We start from the raw sequence: 6,000 nt of genomic DNA on the forward strand, positions 1-6,000 counted from the left end.
GAGAGCTGAACACTCCCTAACCCTGAGCTAGAAAAATACATTGATAACAGAATGCTAGAAATGTGTGATTTAATGCATTAGACTTTAACAAAGTATTGTAGACTCTCAATTTATCAACACCCATAGATATAGCTTCTGGTTGCTGGTAATCGACTATTAAAAATAAGCGTAATTAATACTATACCCCATACCATATCATAACTCTGTATTGGCTTTTGATATTAATATTGAAATACAGTAATTAAAAGCAAATTTAAACAAAAAAAGACAAATTTAACTTAATATAACACAGTTTCACTGTATCATACATGCATTTTAATTTTTTATTTAATTGTAAAGTATTATTTCTTTGATTTTTCTGCCAGTTGCTTGAGAGTTCTGGTTTCTTGAGTTCTGGTTAACTAAGAGTCTACTGTATAAGACTGATAAAAGATAATGAATGTATAAAGAACAGTTTTAATTTAATCCATTTAGTTAAATTCAGCCCATTTGGTTGGGTTAACTTGAAACCGTTAGGGGGAATATAATTTGTAGTCTGTACAGCTGATGAGTCATGTAATTTCAAGTTTTGGATTTAAAATGTGTTCTCTGTAAATATGTTTTTCGATATCCGTATGTATGTATAATTATATCAATTTGTAAAGAAAATCCATATACAGTAGAGTCTCACTTATCCACGCCTCGCTTATCCAAGCCTCTGGATAATCCAAGCCATTTTTGTCGTCAATGTTTTCAATATATCGTGATATTTTGGTGCTAAATTCATAAATACAGTAATTACAACATAATATTACTGCGTATTGAACTACTTTTTCTGTCAAATTTGTTGTATAACATGAAGTTTTGGTGTTTAATTTGTAAAATCATAACCTAATTTGATGTTTAATAGGCTGATTTAGTATGGATAAGTGAGACTCTACTGTATTGAGATGCTTACATATCTAAGACCACGCAGTGAGTTTCATGACTGTGAGAAAAATTTAATCTAAAGCTGCTGGGTGGAGAGAAAAGTGGATGGCAGAGGTCCATATGGATAGTGGACTGATTCACATCCGATCTGGTTCTGCTGTTCACACTGTACCCAAATTACAGGGTTGCATTGGAGTCTGGCCAAAACTGGAGCAATCTCTGACTTTCCTTAATGTCAGATTAAACTAGAGTAGCCTGGTTTACTCTGCAGTGAGGACCAGAAGTCCCTGTATGTCATGAAGACAGCCAGGAGCAATTTCAGGGCTAATGTGGGTTTTTTTTGTGTGTGCCCGTGAAACTGAACCTAAATTGTCTGTCATCTCCAGTGCCCACTATTTTTTTTTAAAATAAGTAAACTCATGGTTGTCTGAAAAACACAACCTCAAAATAACTTAACCCCAACCAAATTGATGAAATACAAATTTGCAAAACACAACTATGGACAGAGCAGAATAAAACTGCAAGGCAGAACAAGATCCAGATATAAATAGTGAACACCCACATTCAAGTCTTGAAGTCTAGTCAACATATAATAGCACCTTCTTGCTTTCTTCAAGTGGTGACACCCATGGAATCCAGTATCTTCAACCTATCTCACCTTATCTGCCCCATCTCAAGGCAAAGTAAAACTGACGGCCCGCTTCACACATGTGATTACTTCATCTGCCACCACTATGAGAGAGATCATAATCTAACAGCACAGATCAAGTTTTCACATCACTTGAAGCAACCTCAAAATGCCAATCCTTTTCAAGTGATTGGTTCAGACGTTCAACTGCTTAGACACAGATGTATCAAGGTATGAGAAAGAAAGAGAGCGGCTGGCCTGCGTGAACCACCTCACAGTCCTGAATCTGATTTTTGCTTTTACTTTTGAGTCTAATAAATGTATATGTGTATTTTATTTAAGCTTGGGGAATATTTCAGATGAATGCACTTCATTGAGTGACAACTAGTTACTCTTCACTAGATTTATACATATATGTACAAGTGAGATGTACAAACAAGAACAGCAACAACAGTGAAGGTGTAAAAAATTGTAATTTGGTCAAGTGGTCAGATTACAATACAGTCCTAAGAATCTGTACTCAATAATCCCATTAAATTCACTGGGTTAACTTGGCGGCAACTATTTTTTAGGAATATAGCCTTAATATTATTAGCAACATGGTTTATTTATTTATTTACAGTATTTATATTCTGCCCTTCTCACCCCGAAGGGGACTCAGGGTGGATCACATTATATACATATAGGGCAAACATTCAATGCCCATATACACATAGAACCGAGACAGAGACAGACAGACGCAGAGGCAATTTAACCTTCTTCTGAGGGGGTGTTCGATTCTGGCCACAGGGGGGAGCAGCTGCTTCATCATCCACTCTGACGGCACTTCCTCATTCCAATGTCGTAAATTAGTTAAATTTGCCACCCCACTTTATAAGTGGTACCTTATTTCCTACTTGATAGATGCAACTATCTTTCGGGTTGCTAGGTCAGCAACGAGCAGGGGCTATTTTTTATTTTTAATTGATGGGTGCTCACCCCGCCACGGGCTGGCCTCGAACTCATGACCTCATGGTCAGAGTGATTTATTGCAGCAGGCTGCTCTCCAGCCTGCACCACAGCCCGTTCCCCCAATTCCCAAACAACTCCCTACAAGTTACACAAAACGACAGAAAATCAGTATTAAGTTTCTAGTCTCATTCATTTCTCCCCAAAATGTAGTTTTCAAAATAGTCTAAGATAATATATTAATAGACACCATGGCAATGACACCCCAAGACCCCATTGCAACAAAGTCTGCATATAGCATTTGGGACTATGCATGTGGTAACTCATGGTGTCCCTCCATGGACCTCGTCCTTTAACCAGACTGTACCACAACACTGTAGCTAAAATACCTGACAAAATCAGCACCTATAAGAAACCAGCAGGAACAAAAGCATTGCACATGCAGATGCTTTTGTTCTGAGTCCCCTTGGGTGAGAAGGGTGGGGTATAAATGCTGTAAATAAATTTTAAAAAAATTCCAGGTGCCATTGGGTAATTGAGTAGCAATGACAGCTCCGACTGTGTGCATTAGAAGACGCAGAAAGTAGCCTTGTAGGTATATCAATACAGTAAATATAAGCTCGTCTTATCAAAAATGTTTTTGTGCTTACAGTATGGACTTCATCCTATGCAATGAGTAAAGCATTAGGGATCATTTTTTCCCCCCTTAAACTTTGCAACAACCCATTTGGAAATTAAACAAATGTTTTTCCCACGCCATCACATTTTTCTTGGTTCATCTTTCTTTTCAAATTATTCATTGGCCTTCCCATCACACAGGAGACTTTCTCCTCCCACTGTCTCCTCTCCCTTTTTCTTTGCTTGAGGAAATCCTCTGTGTTTGTTCTCGAGGAAGTACTTTTTAATGTGAGATCATTAAATGGTATTTCTTTGATTCTATATTATTCTATATTATAAATGATAAATTTGTAATATACCTCTATTGAATTTGTAAAGGTAAAGGTTTTCCCCTGATGTTAAGTCCAGTGGGTGCTCATTCCGCTCCCGGGATTTGAACCTGGGACCTTTCGGTCCGCAAGTTCAGCAGCTCAGCACTTTAACACACTGCGCCACCACCAGGGGCCCTAATTTACATTGTTATAAAAAGATATAAATTATCGTTCCTTCCTCCTTGGTTCTAAAGATTATGACGGAAGAAAGGATTCTGTACTGCCCATCTCAGCTCCTCCCTCCAGAACAACATCATTGTTATCTTTACAAGCAGACAACGGGGAATTCCCATCATACATTAAATTTCACGTTTTTACACATCTCTACACAGGGAATTAAGAAAGAAGTCAATTATCAATCGATGTAAAAAGTGTAGGGAAAAAAACACACTTTACAAGTGGCGAAATACCTAGAACCCACAATATGAGTTTGTGTCATGTGATCGGGTCAGTCGGTAGCCATTTCTTAAATGTGTAGAAACGCTGATTTTATTGCATGTGATGAAGTCCTATATCTAACTATAGGGACATTTCTATAAAAAATAAACTCTGCACAAAAATGTTAGTCATTTCGGAGTCACTCACTCTGATGTTGCCACTTAGTATGGTTCGCATCCCCTGCACTCTCCTATTGATGCAACTGTATGTCTATGTATTTTAAGGGAAGGAGCTAAAATCTCACCATCCAGTTGAATATTAGAATCCCATTGTCTAGCTAAATCCAGTCTTTTATTTCTCCTGATAAACAGCTGAGGAGTTAGAAAGCTCCCTCCTTTTTTCAACATGTAGAAAGCCCTCGTTTCTGCTGGGTCAGGCTGGGAAATCCCAGGTGGACCAGCCTGTTGCCCAATTCCTAGTCCAGCTGGGGCCATTCATGCAAAAGCTGACTCTCACACATAAGAAGAGGTTTCTGCAGAAACTGAAGCACAAGTCTATTGCCCTATCTAAGCCTGCTATATCAGTGGCTGCTATCCCCATTCCATAGCTGGCATGTGGTTTTTACAGCAATTAAAAGATTCATAATAAATGCCAATGTGCAGCTGAGAAAAAGAATGAGAGAGAGAGAGACAGAAAGAGAGAGAGAGAGTTAGCAAGGGATGGATGATGGAAGGCAGACAGTGTGGAGGTAAGCAGGAAGGAGAGTTTAGACTCTGGCCCCTTATTTATTTATTATTATTTTATTAACTACATTTATATCCCACTCTTCTCACCCTGAAGGGGACTCAGAGCGGCTTACAAATCAAATGTACATACAATATATTATTAGCATAGCACAATATAAGCATTAAATTACTATATTACACTATATCATTATATGGTAATATTATTAGTAATATTACACTTAATATATAATATATAATTAATATTATTATATTATATTATTATTAGTATAATATTGTATTACATTATAATATTATTATCAATATTATAAGTATGGGGCCTCTGGTGGTGCCGCAGTGTGTTAAAGCGCTGAGCTGCTGAACTTGCAGACCGAAAGGTCCCAGGTTCAAATCCTGGGAGCGGAATGAGCGCCCGCTGTTAGCCCCAGCTCCTGCCAACCTAGCAGTTCGAAAACATGCCAATGTGAGTAGATCAATAGATACCGCTCCAGCGGAAAGGTAAGGGCGCTCCATGCAGTCATGCCGGCCACATGACCTTGGAGGTGTCTACGGACAACGCCGGCTTTTCGGCTTAGAAATGGAGATGAGCACCAACCCCCAGAGTCAGTCACGACTGGACTTAACGTCAGGGGAAAACCTTTACCTTTACCTATTATAAGTATACAGAATATTATATACAGTAGAGTCTCACTTATCAAACATAAACGGTCCGGCAGAACGTTGGATAATTGAATAGGTTGGATAATAAGGAGGGATTAAGGAAAAGCCTATTAAACACCACTTAGGTTATGATTTTACAAATTAAGTACGAAAACATCATGTTATAAACAAATTTGACAGAAAAAGTAGTTCAATACACAGTAATGCTATGTAGTAATTACTGTATTTATGAATTTAGCACCAAAACATCACGATGTTTTGAAAACATTGACTACAAAAATGCGTTGGATAATCCAAAACATTGGATAAGTGAGTGTTGGATAAGTGAGACTCTATTGTATATAGTATATTATTATATACTTCCACACAGCTGAATAAATCCCACATTTTCTGCTTTGTACTGGGATATATGGCAGTGTGGATTCAGACAACCCAGTTCGAAGCAGATATTGTGGGATTTTCTGCCTTGATATTCTGGGATCTAGGGCTGTGTGGAAGGCCCTCTGTCTATTCAAGATCTGATTGTTTATTTTTTGGATTTATATCCAAAAATGGGTCTTAGGGCAATTTATATTAATGCTGAAAAATTATAATGAAACACAAAATGAATTAATATACTAAAACACAATCCAATGGGAAACACCAAGAAAAACATACCAGGGAAAGGTACTAAGAAAAACATTTTAAAAGTGAAAAGACAGCACACAATGGTATCCCTCCAACCACGAGTTTCCAAATGCTCGTC

This window comes from Anolis carolinensis, chromosome 3 (genome assembly GCF_035594765.1).
Source record: "Anolis carolinensis isolate JA03-04 chromosome 3, rAnoCar3.1.pri, whole genome shotgun sequence".
Classification (NCBI taxonomy): Eukaryota; Metazoa; Chordata; class Lepidosauria; order Squamata; family Dactyloidae; genus Anolis; species Anolis carolinensis.